This window comes from Cibotium barometz, chromosome 33 (assembly GCF_041138505.1).
Source record: "Cibotium barometz isolate CiBa-2024 chromosome 33, ASM4113850v1, whole genome shotgun sequence".
NCBI lineage: Eukaryota > Viridiplantae > Streptophyta > Polypodiopsida > Cyatheales > Cibotiaceae > Cibotium > Cibotium barometz.
Window position 1 is genome coordinate 6,440,318 of NC_141078.1, and position 16,435 is coordinate 6,456,752.

A 16,435-nucleotide genomic window follows, 5' to 3' on the forward strand; every position below is an offset into this window, starting at 1 on the left:
AGACAGATAAGGTTAATGCAAACCCAAAAGCCGTCATATTTGTGGCTAAACCAGATTGGGATACAACCGTTTCTGAAGTAACAATTACAATTAAGCCATGACAAAGACCCATCGTTCTACTGGATGGTGGATCAAGAGCAAATATCATTTTAGATATTGTGCACAAGGAATTGGGACTCATGGAGTTAGAACCTGCCCCTTTCTCAATCCAGATGTATGGCGGATCAAAGACGTGTTAAGCCATTGGGGCTAATCCGAGGAGTACAAATTCAAAACACCGAATGTGACTATTCCATAGTGTTTGTGGTCATGAAGATGGAGGAAATTGTTGGCGCTTACCCCATGCTGTTGGGTCGACCATGGTTACGACAAGGACAAATAAAACAGAATTGGGCGAATAACTAGATCACCCTGCCAAAAGGCAAGAAGAAGATTATGGTTACTGTAGCCGGTTCAGATCAGAAGGTCACTAGGCAGATAGACCACTCTATGCCGAAGGCTTAAACTGCCTAGCACAGGTGGAGGAGAATGAAGAAGAAATTTTAAAAGAAAATCTGGATTTGGTATCTCTCTTCGAACTAGATGTGAACCGGATTATTGCCCAACATGGCCAGTCTTCCCTTATAATGCAACCAGAACATAGTGAAGGCCGGACCCTGATCACCAGTCTGCAAGCAGAGGAAAGCATTCATGGCCTCAAAAGTTTCTCATGAGGCAAAAATGCAGAGAATCCATCGCGTAAAGGAGGATAAGCTATGAATTTAGGGAATACAGATAATCTGCGGAAAGTGCAGGTAAGTACCAGGTTGAAGGATACTATACTGATATAAACTGATGAGATCTTATGTGGATGTTTTCGCCTGGAGCTATACTGATATGAAGGGAATTGATCTCCAATTTTATCAACATCGCATCAATCTTAAGGAGGATGCGGTACCAATCCACCAGTTGAGATATCGTATGAATCCTAATTACACGAAGTAGGTGAAGGTGAAAATCAACAAACTCTTACAAGCTGGGTTTATTTACTCAGCCTATTGGCTGTCACCGATTGTAACTGTTCCCAAGAAAAAAGGTAAATTAAGGGTCTGTATAGCTTACAGGAAGCTGAATGCAACTACAGTGAATAACGGATCCATTCCCACTACATTTTACGGATTCTTTGTTGGATGCAGTAGCGGGTCCTGAGATGTATTCTTTCCTTGATTGGTTCAACAGATATAATCAATTTTTGATGGCTCCAGAGGATCAAGAAAAAACATCTTTTGTGACTAAATGGGGAGTATTTGCTTCAAATGTAATGACGTTTGGGTTGAAGAATGCCCCAGAAACCTTCCAAAGGATGGTCCAAGAGATATTTGATGAATACCCTCGGTAATCTTAGGAATGCAAAATAGCTCAGCAGGTTTCTTGGCCAAATCCACTGGCATAGTCGGTTTCTTCGATACCTCGCTAATGTGGCACATACCCTGCATGCCTTAATGAAGCAAGGTACGGTTTATGAGTGGACGAAGCAATGTGATAAATCCTTTCAATGGCTTAAACTGATGATGACAATAGCTCCCATCTTGTAGGTGCCCAATTGGTCCAGACCTTTCAATGTGTTTGTGGACACATTGGGTGTCCCTATTGGTTGCGCATTGATGCAGGAATCCGAAGATGAAAGTCATTAAGACTCTCGATAATCCTGGTAATGCAAAACAGCTCAGCAGGTTTCTTGGCCAAATCCGCTAGCATAGTCGGTTTCTTCGATACCTCGCTAATGTGGCACATTCCCTGCATGCCTTAATGAAGCAAGATACGGTTTATGAGTGGACGAAGGAATGTGAAAAAGCCTTTCAACGGCTTAAATTGATGATGACAATAGCTCCCATCTTGTAGGTGCTAGATTGGTCCAGACCTTTCAATGTGTTTGTGGACACATTGGGTGTCCCTATTGGCTACACATTGATGCAGGAATCGAAAGATGGATGGTTTTGAACCATTTAATATGCTAGTCGGTTACTCTCGGGAAGAAAAAAATTACTCCACAACGGAAAGAGAAGCCCTTGGGATGATCTATTCTATCAATAAATTCAGACATTACTTGTTGGGTAATGAATTCACTTTTCATGGATCATCGGGCTATTTTGTATTTAATTGTCTGTCTCGAATGTTGGCGTTGCCTGAAGGTATTGTGATTGACACTCACCATTACTACTCGGGAAGGGTCCTCTGATCTAATTCTAGTAGCAAGGCAACAAAAAAAAGCGGATTAAAGTTCATTGTGTTTCTGCAAAAGATGCGAAACGGCTGAATGGCTTGGCAAGGGATGTTCCCAGTGGCAAAGCTTAAAGGCTAGGTGGCAGAGTTGCAGAACCAAGTGTTACTGCTAGAGAAGAAACTAAAACTTGCCACCGCAAAGTCTATACGGCAGTGGAGGAGACGGCAGATCCCAATGGGAAAAAGAAGCTTATGCTTGCAAGTAATACCCCTTTGCTTAATCTGGATAGCCAAACTCTTTGAGAGCATGCATTCGCCATACAAAAGGAGCTTCTGATATCACAAGATGAACACGACTCCCTCCTCCTACGGCTTAAGGAATACGAGGATGAAACTCAAGAGCTTTCTAAAGAGAAAGAGAAGCTAATGCAAAGGGCTAACTCTTTAAAGAGCTTGGTTGGAGAAGGACCAACCAAAGGGACAGTCATTCCAGAATTGCAGAAGCAGGTCAAGGAGCTGCGACAGGAGAAAACCGACATGGAGAAAGACCTGGTGAAGGCTCAGGAGGACCACAACGCTCAAGTGGAACGCTTCCAACAAACTATTACTGATTTAACTGATCAATCGGAAGAAAGGAATCAGCAAGTTGCCAACCTTCGCCAGCAAGTTTTACATTTAACGGGGACAACTTCGTCATCAAATACTCATGTTGATTCTGCTGGTCTGCTCCAACAACTCTACAAATCAAATGATGAGCTGATTCTCCAATCTAATCAATTCGCAGACTAACCGGCCGATGCAAAAATTAAAGGGGAATAGGTTGTACAGTTATCAACAAGATTGTTTTCGCGGGGCGAAATATTTACAACATTTGGTCCATTCTTTAAAAAAAGTCTGTACTCCTTTGCCTTGTAATTGGGGTGAAATTAACCAAATTTTGCTTAAGTATACTCGTCCTACTAACAGAAGGGGAAAGGAAAGGAGTGCTGACACAGAGTCCACAGAATGCCCAACGGAACACACCACGGTTCCACCAGACAGGACTAAATCACTCCTAGGGCGGCATGCTGAAGCCAGTAACCCTATACAGTGGGATGATGAATTTTGGCTTCGAGCACCAACATGCCCTGACCGTATTGCTCACTGGTGGACTGTGCCTCGTGCTTATTCTTTACAAATCTATATCCCATCCATCTCTCCCATCACACTTGTGGGCTCCAGTTAGTGCTCTCTGTTGGGGGTTCAATCAACACATACTGAGTTTCGCCAAAGAAGAGCAAAACAGCAGAATGCACAGAACGACAATGAAACATAACTAGAATTGAATAATAATCTTATGTATTATATTGAATCTAAATTAACTCTCTTACAATGAGCGCTTCGCAGTTATATATAGTGTTTACAATGAAGATTTGAAGCAGCATTAATGCCCTATTGAATAATAATCTTCTGTATTATATTGAATCTAAATTAACTCTCTTACAATGAGCGCTTAGCTCTTAGATATAGTGTTTACAATGAAGATTTGAAGTGCCATTAATGCCCTATTGAATCTCCGTGGTGAATCCACCTAGTGTATGTTAATAAATTCTCCTAATGTATGTTAGCGCCGGTAACACACACCCGGTGGGTCAGCTGCAGGGACGAACGGAACCCACTTTCCATCAGAGACTGACCAGCTATCTAGAGAGGAAGAATAAAAATCCGGATTGTATTTAACTTCAGCCACACCGTCCCATAAGGGGCCACCTTATCTCTCTCGGTGGGCTCTCCCATGGGCAATGCCTCCACCAAAGCTGATGCAAATGCCTCGACTGCTCGCTCTGGCTCTTCGCACCCCTCAGCAATCGTGAGTACTGAGAGGTCTTCCTTGGATATACATGTTAGCTTGCACCTCTGTCCGGCCTAACTGCCAATACCCACCATTCAGACACGCTCAAACATCCTCGCATGCTGCAAGCCACTCCAGTAGACCACGCAACCTTCGATCCTAGGCATGTGGATCCACCTGCAGACTATCTAGTTGGCGCTCTCCACCACAGCCACCCCCCGAACCCCTTTCCTGCCTGTGAGAGCACCAAATAATTCCATAATTGAGGCATTAACTATCGCTGGAAAATAGGAGTCACAGGTTTGCAGGTTCCCTCACTAGGTCTATGATTGGCTTTCTAGGATACACTCATGCGGGGTTAGTGGAAGAAAATAAGCACATCAATATTTACTGCTTCATTAGTATTTGGCCAAAACTAGTCTCATAATAAATCCGCAACCTTTTGTATAATAAATCAATGAGAAATGTTCAATTCCTGAATTCATGGCACTGCAGCAGGTTTGCAGCATCAAAAGCCTTTGCCTGTGAAGTGTGTTTTATGAATCATCCCACTGATCAATTTTTTTTTATAGAGACCTTAGTTCACAGAATGGTGTGAGCTGAAGGCAACTTCCTGATGAACATGCCTAATCACATTCCTCTGCCGCAATTAGAATGAGACGGCAGAGGCATCCCGATCATGGTATTTCCTTGAAGCCTTAAAGAATTGGGCACAAAAGACGGAGGACCCCGTCCATGAGGTAAAGGAGGCAATAAAGAAGGTGGGAATGAGCTTGATAATGGTAGGTGGCTGAAATTCTGATCATGGTAAAAGTGCATATAGTTCAAGTGATGGGACATCTGGTTTCCCATCACTGGGGGTGGAATCGAACTCCCTCTCACATTTGGTATAAATATTGGCACATTCCCTACATGCCTTACAAGTGTTTCTTGCATCATTTTAGAAGGCTGAAGCCTGTGTTTGGTGTGAGCAACCTCTGGAACTGGCAAAATGCCAGCTGAGATCTCAGTATCCTTAATCTGTAGAATGTGTAACATGGGTGGATTTGGTGCATCTGTGATTTTCCTGTTCATTGCTCTCAACATGAAAGACGGGTGGATTCAGTTGGCCATGCCCACCACCATACATGTTGAACAAAAAGACTGCACTCTTGAATCTGTTTGTGTTGTCAGGGGACCCAGGTTTGGTGATCAAGAAGCTCGTGTCACACAAGGTTGGTTAGACCCTGGGTAAGACTGAGGATATTTATAGAGGCTAGAATAATAGTCTACACTTGCCTTGTAGCCTGTAGGTACTGGAGTTTGCATTGAGGACCTAGCTAATCCAGCACCTTGCTGGCCATAGCTTGCAGGATGATCATAGGGACGACTCCAATCATGTCCAGAGTTATGTAGATAGCCTGGACATGTCTGCCTGTGGTGATGGCTGCTGCAAAAACTGGGTGATGTCTAGAACCTCAGTCTGGCTACCTTCTGGTTGAATCTGCAAGCATGAACAGAAACCCTGTGAGAAGCCATATGTAAGTCATACACACTAATCAAACCTTTTTGTGAAACATTTGGGAAAGGAAATACTCACAGCTTGGCAGGGACCCTGGAAAGGGAGGTGGCATTGGTAGCAGTTGCAGTACTGCCACTGCTACTTGTCTGCTGATTGCATGTATTACATGGCTTGTGTGCAATCGAGGTAGTTGTAGATGTTCCTGTAACCACGCCCATGTATCTCAGAATGACTTAACTATTAATGATGATTAACATATTAAACATGGACCTCCTGGTACAATTCAAGCTTGAATCAACAACAGCATAACCACAAAATAAATGAAATGCCCACCCCTCCCCCTCCCCTTCCCTTGAGATATCTTTATTATCAAGGAGTCACTCAAGTACAAGCATGAGGGTGCCAAATTGGTGTACCACAAATAAGAAAAAAAAAATCAATGTTTAAACCTCAACAGAATTCCTGTGTAAGGGGTTTGCCTGGTCCAAACCCTCCCAAGATCTCCTAAACACCGGCTAAACCGTGATTAAACCTGACTAAATATATAAGGCAAGAGCAAACTCACCACCTAACCACGGTCTATACCCACATACCTCCCCGGAGCCTAGGGACCAAGGCTCTAGTCCCACAGCTCCTTGCCAGTCAGCCATGGTGTCCCATACCACCAAGACCAGCCTGCTAAGGCCTTCCTGTGCATTGCTATGGAATAGCAACAGTAGCAGTACCACTCATGATCCAAGTACAGACAATAAACAGCAATACTCTGAACCAATCCCCCACTTATAAAGTGGATCCAATGACCTGTAATAACAATCCAGCTATCGCTTCCTATCCCCGTAAAACAACGCTCTATCTTGAGCCTTCCTTAAAGAATCTCTAGCAGTGACTAGCACCTTCTGCATATATGTCAAGAAATCTTTGGTTGCATCAATCTAAATACCTTGAAGTCCCAATGTTACTAGGGATCTAGGTTGATATCTGTACATAAGCATAAACGGACTATAACCAGTTGCTTGGTACTGTTGTATGGAAACTTAACCACCAAGATGTACCTCTCCCAATAAGATGGTCACTTGGAGACGTATGCACGAAGCATATCCTCCAAAACCTGATTGACTCACTATTTGCCCACCATCAGATTATCATACTCACTATAGTATCCAATTTTGGAAGACCAACTGCAAAACATGCCCAGAGTCGGTATCACTAACTATATCAAAAGGTAAACGTACAATCAAAAGCTCCTCAATAAACAGTTGTGCCAATTCAAATGCTTTTATGGTTGACCTAGTTGGTAAAAATCTAGCCATCTTGGTTAGATGATCCACGACTACCCAAATGAAGTCATGTCCTAAGTTCATACTAGTGGGCGATCCTACTATAAAGTCCACGGAAATGTTTTTCCATTTACTATACAGGAATTCTAAGGGATGCAACAATGCTCCAGCTCTGAGGCGTTGAGCCTTAGACACTTGATAATGAGAACATTTTACCACATAGTTGTTTGGGCCACTTTGCATCAGATAGTCACGGAGGACATGAATACTTCACTTGATGTCACCTTCTCTATTGTGAGGAGTTCCGGCAAGCACTCCATGCATTACCTCAGGTCCAAGGTATGATGCTCTTTCACCCACCTTTTTCGTGACATTCTGGGATGACTTTGGGAAGCATCACTATGGCCCTTCAAAGATGTGGAACACATGGAGTATGCCTTCTTCTCTTACTGAGGGTCTTATTCACCTTATCCAAAAAGGTGGTGATAAGACAAATATTGGTCAATGGAGGCCTATCAAATAGCTTGAGACTGCCAACAAAATACTTGCTAAGGAACTAAGTGTTAAAACCCTAAGATCTCTCTAGATAATTGTCATGCATAAACATGCATAAACCAGGCATAAACTCATCCACCCAACCACCCCCGAGCCCAAGGGATGCACACATGAATTACAATGAAGTATCTCATACCTTAACCTTGATGTCCCATACCATCAAGAGATATGACTTCATTCCAGCAACATATAGCTCTAGTGTGAAATGATAGGTGAGTAGATACAATTCTCTACACAAGAGAACATCACATAACATAACCTCCCTTGAGTGTGTCCCATGTTCCTATTATATAGGAGGGTCCTCAAGTGACTCTCGATTGTCCATTTCCCATGTGTGACCTTTGGATGCCTGACCCTAACCTCAACTCCTAAGTTTAGCCCTAACCCATGCTCCACTAGAGCTTGTTCCCATGCTCCCATGATCACAAGACTAATGTGGGTTAGCCTCCTGGTATATGCACATGTAAGGCATTAACGGTAGGAACCAGGGATCCATCGACAGCTCGACGGTCCCACATCTGCACAGGGAATTATCGGCATCCCGAGTTACCCATATCAACATAGAGAGTCATCAACGTCTCGATGAGTCACATATGTACATTCGTAAACCATCCAATGGATTGTATAAATTACCTAAAGGACGGAACTAGAGAAAGAAATACCAAAGAAAGAATCCAAATTTTCTTAATCCAAATACAACAAAATAAACTCGTTGAACTCTAAAGAAAGAGATTTCAACAAGTGAATATGCCGACGATATTACACTCATTAAAACATGCAGGCTATAGATAAAAGAAGTTTATCTAGAGAATGCATACTACTATAACTTCAAGTGAATTTTTTAAAAAAAATGAGATTGTCTTTAAATGTTGAGATCAACATGCTAAGTTATGTAAGCAAGGCAACAATACTGAGCCCAAATTATCCAATAAGATAATATATGCGAGGAATCGCTAGTGTCCCATACCACCATGATACCACCTATACATTCCTTTACCAATTTAGAACTCCCTGGTATGCCGTCTAAGAAATATGAATAAAATCCTGCATAAAGGAATAAGATGGCCTTATCCCAGACTTTCACATACTAAAGTCTGTCTCTATATACCTGAGACCATATCAAGGAATAACTCTTTCCGAGTACATCATTAGAAAAGAACTTAAATTATTGGCGCCTTTCTAATCATAACTATCCAATAAACATAATAAAGTTGGGGTAGAAAAATAACAATTCACCTAGATACATATGCAACTAGATATCTAAAGACGAGATACACTTTGAACGCAGATTCTGGCCATCATTGAAGAAAGTAAGGAACATATCCAAAAAGAATGGCTAAACAATGATTTTAAGAAATTTTCAATTCCGTTCGACAATTCTCAAATCCAATGAAAATTTATAATTTTATTAGATCTATTAATTTTCTAGATAAAAAATAGATTTTTAAGGAAATTTAGATAGTTACGAGCGCTCGAATGGACACACCACACGCCAATCAACAATCTCATATTTTTTAAAAATTTAAAATAACCTTTATTTAATTTTTCACTAATTTTCAAGAATTTTTAAAAATTTTTAATTTATCCCGAACTAGAATACGAACAGTCAAAAATTTCTGAATCCCAATAGTCTTTCCGAAATACGGAAAGCCAACAGTTTCAAAAAAATGAAAAGACAAAGAAAATCCGAGTGTGAAAGGTCAAAAGTTTCCAGAATCCGAAAGATCAAAAGATTTTTCGGAATTCGAAAAGTCAATAGGTTTCAAGAAAGTGGAAAGCCAAAAGGCTCTAAGAAAAAATTTTCAAAGAATATTTTTTTTCTTCCAAATCTCTTATTTTCTCTTTTTTTCCCAAGCTTTTTTGAAAAGCTTCTTTTAAACAAAAAAAAAACTTTTTTTTAATAAAAGCTTTTTTAAGCTTTAGCTTTAAAGCTTACAAAAAAAAAATTTATGGGAGGATGGCAATTTTCGCCCGGACACGTTTTCGATTCAAATAAGAGAGGAGTCGTCCTCTCTCCTCTCTCCTCTCTCCTCTTCCTTCTTCTCCATTCCTTCTCTTTCTCCACCCTCTCCTTCTCTCTGTTAACAGAGAGAAGGATTAAGCTTTAATTAATTTTTTAATCATAATTAATTCTTAATTATGATCAACATTAATCAAAATGTACCTAATAAGAGGTGTTCACACATACAGGACAGAAAAATAGAAGAAAATTTCAATTTTGAGAGGAGAATAGAATCTCACGCACACGGGAGATTATTCAATGCATCAATTGGCTATCCCCTACTGCATTTCAACAGAAAATTGACAGAAAATCGATAGCATCTCTGCAGAAAACCTACCAAAATGCATTAAAAATATATTTTTTTTTCATAAAAATACTCTAAAAATTTCTTAAAAATTAGAATAGATTTCCAAAAATTGTAGAAATTCAAGGAATTCACTCTACCTCAAATATCCGCAATAAAATGTGCGGTATTTTGCTAAAATTTTCATAAATTCTTATTTTAAACCAAAAAATTTTAGAAAAAAAAACATTGAACTCACGGAATTCCCCCGCAACGTCGATTCGTCCATTGAATAGAAGAAACACGTGTTCTAACCGCCATATCGGCGATCCACGTGATAATCATCAAAACAAATCAACAAATTAACATTTTTACTTAGTAAATATTTACTTTTAAAAATGCACTCTCAAGTGACTCTTGACTCTCCATTTCGCATGTGTGACCCTTGGATGCCTGACCCTAACCTCAACCCCTAAGGTTAGCACTCACCCATACTCCACTAGAGCTTATTCCCATGCTCCCATGCTCACAAGCCTAATGTGGGTTAGCCTCCTAGTATATGCACATATAGTGTGCATGTAACACTAAGCATGAGGTTGCAACTAGTATTGCAAGATGTGATTCATGATACATAGAATGGGTTCCTTCAAGGAAGAAGCATCTGTGATAATATCTTCTCTTTTTGGAAGGCGGTTGAATGGGCTAAGAAAGCAGCCATCCCCTAGCCATCTTATTGCTAGACTTTGAGAAGGCATATGATAAGAGTTGATTGGGATTTCCTTGAAGGAACCTTTAGATGTATGGGTTTCTGTGAGGACTGAACCAGAGCTGTTTCATGCTTGTATCGGGAAGCTCACACTAGTGCACTCGCATATGGTGGTAGAGATGATCGCTTCCAGATCTCTCGTGCTCTACGACAGGGATGCCCCTTAGGCCCCCTGTTATATCTCATTGTTGCCAAGGCTATGAGCATCTTTCTTCACTCCACTGCTACTCATAACAGTTACCAATAGACACCATTACCTCGGGAGCCCCGCCTGTCTGATGCTCTGGCTCTTGGAAGAAACGGTGGCGTCTGTGGGGCTGACGCGCTGGCTGCCCCCGGCCAGCATCCACCCTTTGCATCTCAATGTCAGGCTAACCGGCCGCCCTCTCTCTGGGAGGGGAAGGAGGGTGGTGTTGAGCTCCCGCGTCCTCACGGAGGATAAGGCAAGGCCACAGGAGGGTATGGGGGGCATCCTCGACGGGCTTGGCGATGCAAGCAGACCGAGTAAGGTGCCCCATTTGCGTACACACAAAACACTGGCTGGGGAGTCCAGAAGACTCAACCCGCTGCAGCAGCAGGCCCTCATGCAGATTGGAAAGTGCGATAACCTACGGGAAAGTGCGAACTCCACCTGAGGGTAGCCAAGCCTGCATAAGATGTGACAAGCTGATCCAGGTCCCGCAAGGTGCGCTCCACAGTGGGACCATCCCACTCTGTCCACAAGGCTACACATAAAAGGAAGGAGAAAACCATCGCTCCAATATATGTGGGGGTGGAGTGGGAGTGGTGGAGAACCACACAAACCTAGGGAGGTGTTAAAATAACACTTTTATAATCAAAATAACAATTTCAATATGCTTTTTTCTATGCATAGAATTTAATTCTAAAGAAGGTAACACTTTTAACTCTCTAAAATTAATTAGAATTGCACCAAGAGTATTTAAATCATTCTAATGTAAACATTTTCTAACTTATTTAAGAGAAACATTATGAAAAACTTGATTTTATCCATTAATCATTCATCTAGGATAAAGAATGGTTGGATTTACTAAAGAAGAGAGAGGAATGCCTTTTTTTCAATGAGGCATAACATCATATTCATTTTAGAGAGGACAAAAATCATAAAAAGCATAAAATGAACAGAAAAAAGAGAGAATTTTCAACGTACGAAGGAATTTGAGAGATTTCCTTTGGCTTGATGGTTTGACGGATCTAGTCTTGTTTGAAACAAGATTGGCCACCAATCTTTAGAAGAGGGAAGGTAAAAAAACTAATGAATTATGAGTAAATTCATAGTTTTTGGCTCTTGGGAGGAGCAGAGTAACAATGCAAAAAACACTATTAAGCATCAACAAAAGGGGGAGGCTTCTACTTATAGGAAAAAGTGAGCCTCAAACCAAGCAAATTGATTCTAGAATTTTCCAGATCAGTTTGGTCAATTTTTGACCATTTTTAGGTCAGTTTAGCTTACTTTTTGGAACTAGACTTGAATTTGGAAAGAGGAGAGATGAAATATCTCAATTTTTGATATTTTTAAACTCCACCACACATGTGAAGTAGGCGCCTCCTTCGTGAGGGGGAATCCCCATCTTGAAGTGTCAAAAATTCATCATTTCACTAAATATCTCTTCTTTTTTAACTGCAAAGGAGATCTCTGAAATGAAGAAGCTTCATGCTGGCGACATGGCAGCCATTAAAGCCCACTATGACCAAGCCAATTCTGACATCAATGCCTCACTGGGGAAGTAAGATACACCACAGCAATGGCTACAAAGGAGTCCCACAAAAAAGCGTGGTCCACTGAACTCGACCAACTCAAACAAGAGAACAAGAGCCTTCTGTTAGCAGTCATCTCCTGTTTGTAAATTACACACTAGGGCCTCTGTTGTGGGTGTGCCCGCCCAATTAGGTGTATCTCCATTTTTCTCTATTTTTTCCATGTATTTTTCCCATTTTTCTGGGTCGTGGGGGGAGCTATCTACTGCTGGCTGACTGGATGTGCTGCTGTCAGCTGTTTACAGATCTGACCGACTGAGTGATCACCTGGCCGACTGTGTCAGTGTTGGCCGACTGCCTTTTTCTGGTCGTGAGCATTCAGGGCTTCTGTCGGCCTGTTTTGGGCTGGCCGACCAGCAGCCCAGGGCCATACATATATGTGGCCCTGCCCCCCACACTTCGTATCATTCCGGGATTTTCTAGTGTATATAGCAGAGTATGTACAGCTTCTCTCTCTCTCTCTCTCTCTTTTCTGCGTTTTGCTCTCTACAGCACTTGTCTTCATTTCCGTTGTGCATTCTAACATGGTATCAGAGCCCTAGGTGGCTTGAAGCTTGGAGACAGTGGGACCTTGAGGTTTTGCTGATTTGTAGTGCTGATTGGAGATTGCTTGGGCTGTTCGAGAGCTGGAGATCGGGTAGAAGGCGGCCATCACCGTTGGACAGCCACCTTGCATACTATTTGCAGCCTCTTCTTCATTTTTTTCCCACCCACCCTCCCTTCACAAGACCTTGTGAACCCTTGAGATGGCAGACTTGCTTGAGATGGCTGAGAAGCACGTGAAGATCCCTACTCTCCCCACATTCCCGGTGGATCGACAGTTGGACGGGAACTACGGCATATGGAAGGTAATGATGGAGTCTCTCTTGGAGTCTTATGACTTGGCTGATTTCATTGTGGTTGGTGTTCCACGGCCGGAGTCGGAGGACGGGAAGCTTTTACCCTCTACTTGGAAAGAAAGGGAGGATCAGGCACAATTGTGGGATCGTGTCAATGCCCCTGTGCGTTCTTTCATCTTCCTTAATTGCACACCACAGGTGATTAATCATATAAAGCATATGATGCTGGCCAAAGGGATTTGGCAGCATTTGGCTTCTCTGTATAACAGGGTATCACCCATGAAGCGGATCTCCTTGGAAGTGCAGATGCGGGTGATGAATCCTACAAAGTCTTCGACGATGCGGCACCACATCAACAAGTTGCAGGCTCTTCAGCAGGAGATTTTTCAGGCTGGGAAGGAGATATCTTTAGAGGACATGGCCATCACTTTGTTGTCTCATTTTCCCTCTCAATACTCAACATTTTACTCCTCTTTGATCACCAGTGGCAAGCTCAGCACCATCACATGGGAGGAGCTTGTGCCTATGGTCTTGGACCAAGAAGAGCATTTTACGAACCCTCCATAGGGCGAAGGTTCTAAGGCCTTAACTGGCCAACGGTTGAAAGGCCGTAACAACAACACTAAGGGCAAAGGGAAGTCTTCTAAGAAGAAGCCCGACTCAGACCGTGACAAATTGAAGGCGGAGCGGACCAGTAATGATTGTGGCAAAAATGTCCTAAGCAGAGTACCTCGAAGAGTGCTAATTCTTCAACTTCCGCTGCAAAGACTCCAACCTTTGTGCACTTGGAGATTTTGGACACAGATGCTTCATCTTCTTCGAGCGAGGAGGTAGTTGGTTTCACCGCCAAGGATACTCGGAAGTGGATTCTTGATAGTGGTGCTTCCAGGCACATGACTCCTTCCCGAGAGTTTTTATAGGATTTTAAATGGCAGTCAAGTAACATTTTTATTGGCGACAATTCCACTATACAAATTCACAGTGAGGGCAAGATGAAGATCATTCCCAATGGCAAAGAGGAGAAGCATTCCTCTCGTGTTCTTTATGTCCCAGCACTTGGTTTTCATCTATTGTCAGTGCTATAGGTTTGTAAGACTGGCTTCCGGGTGGAGTTTGAGGAGCATTCTGTTGCTCTACGGGACAGAGAACCAGGCCAGGTTGTATGGGAAGGCGGAGTAGAGAATGGTATCTACAATCTCAGCACTCTCATCTCTGACAAGTGCATAAAATCTCTACCATGTACGTCCCACCACGTCAGCCCATCTCATGAACCCTCTTCACTGTCTCCAATGTCGCTATAGCCATACACACTCCGAAAGAGGCGTGCCCAAGACCACGAATCCCGGCAACTATAATTGTCACGCGTTGGCCAAGCGTTATGGTGTTACATGCAGAAGCTTAAGGAACCTTTTACTTGATAAGCAGAGAGCATTCACAGAACTGAAAATATGCAAGAGCAAGGTGGAGTGGGGAGAGAGAGTTGTGCTGAGCACTCCAGCACTGGGCAATACCCAGTTTAGACACTGGATGGTAGCAAGTGTAGCCAACTGGTGCCAATGAAGTGATAGCCCAAGTGGTGAAGGTGTTTGCCTAGGACTAGGAGGTCTTGGTTCCTCGGTGGCATCGCCTACGGGTAGATAAAATGCACCTACTGGCGGTGAAAAAATGGTAACTACTGGAGGATTTGGGCCTAAGGCTAGTTGATTTTGATTTTTATTTTTATTTTTATTGTGGCCAGATGGTTGGGAGCGAGTAGGATGCATGCTTGTGCGGGCTAAGTGACAGCATTAGCGAGTGCTGGACAGCAAGCCGAGGACACTGTTCTTGAGTTGTGGGACCCGTTTGAGGGTCCAGACAGTCTCATACAGCCGTGGGAGCTTTGTGACGTCCCTATGAGATGGTGTTGTAGTCTAATACGGTCCCAATTGGATAATATGGTTGGTTGGCCATTTTGAACCAAGTCATAGATTGGCCAACGTGGCCGACCCACATCCATGTCGACCCTTGGTACTATACATAGACTAGTTTGGCAACCTTAGTTCATCATTGAGTTCATTGTGTTCAAGCACTTTTGTAAGAAAGACATCCTCCATCCAGAGTCTGTCTAGATCACCATCAAAGCTCCTTACCCAGAGCACATGGGTGGTTGGACACCATCAATTTGTAATGAAGTTTGCAAGTAGTAATATTGACCATACCACTAGATCATGCTCTCTCTTTGGCGTGGAGGCGAAGGAATGCAAATGCACACTGTGTCATCATCACTAGCGTCACTGATTCAGTGATAACCCTGATTCAACATACTACCAAGGCTGAAGCAAAAACGGTTTCGGATCCAACAAATCCACTACAGACCATACCACTAGATCATGCTCTCACTTTGGCGTGGACACGAAGGAATGCAAATACACACTGTGTCATCATCACTAGCATCACTGATTCAATGATTACCCTAATTCAACATACTACCACAGCTTCTAAAGCATGGCAAGTTCTAAAGAACCAGCATGAGGCAAGGAATCAGAAAAGGATTCAAAACCTGGAGGATCAGCTTGCAGCAGAAAGGCATTCTGATGGAGAAGCAATAGCGCAGTTCATATCGCCGATAAAGAACTTGCAAAAACAGATGGCGGTGGTGGGGATCACTAAGAGCAGTGAGGAACGCAAGTCCATTAGAGTATTGCACCCGAAGCATGACAATTTGGTGAGCTCACTGAACACACACCCTCTTACTTTTGAGGAGTTCGGCACAATGTTGGTGGAGGAGGAGATGTATTTCAAAGCCAGAGATGGTAGTGATGCTGCATTCTCCACAAATGCTTGTTCATTTAATTAATTGAATTCCAATATGGTGGGAATTCCTCTTTCATCATAAAAATTTATCTATACAAAAAGATAAATTTAACTATATTTTCTTTAAAAATTAAATAAAAATCTTCATTAATTCCTTTGCACTAGGAATTATACTTCCCTTATTTAAATATTTGAATTTCAATATATCATCTCTCAATATTCTTCACGTGTACTCTATATAATTATAACTAGAGCTCATTCCTACACTACTCTGGTTAACGTGCTTACTGCTTCTAAACCACCTCCTAAGGACTCATCGCACGAACAATTCATTTCACAATTCTCCGTCTCCCCCCTTAGCACCACCTCCTAAGGACTCATCGCACGAACAATTCATTTCACAATTCTCCGTCTCCCCCCTTAGCACCACCTTGCCCTCCGCCTCCCCCGATGGCACCGCCCGCCTGTGCTCTCCCTCCGCCATCTGCCTCTGCGCCGCCATGCCTCCAGTCCACCTCCTCGCCTTCCCCAGTGCCTCCTCCTCCTCCTCCAATCCAGGAGTCGCCCCCGCCCCCCCCCCCCCTCTTGCGTCCATGCTTCCGCCTCTCCA

General features: G+C 42.7%; 1 long non-coding RNA gene across 3 annotated transcripts in view; it reads right to left on the bottom strand.

The window, feature by feature from the left end:
• Positions 1-3,634: 3,634 nt before the first annotated feature.
• The window catches only part of LOC147619234 (uncharacterized), a 31,641-nt gene continuing 18,840 nt past the window's right edge, over positions 3,635-16,435 (bottom strand). Inside the window, exons 1-3 of one of the 3 annotated variants that reach the window (XR_015261827.1) lie at positions 9,911-9,957; positions 5,613-5,736; positions 3,635-5,516 (exon numbers count right to left, since the gene is read on the bottom strand). This is a non-coding gene — a long non-coding RNA (uncharacterized LOC147619234). Of the gene's footprint in view, positions 5,538-5,612; positions 5,737-9,910; positions 9,958-16,435 lie in introns of those variants that run through there. The other 2 variants (XR_015261826.1, XR_015261828.1) reach the window with 2 other exon arrangements.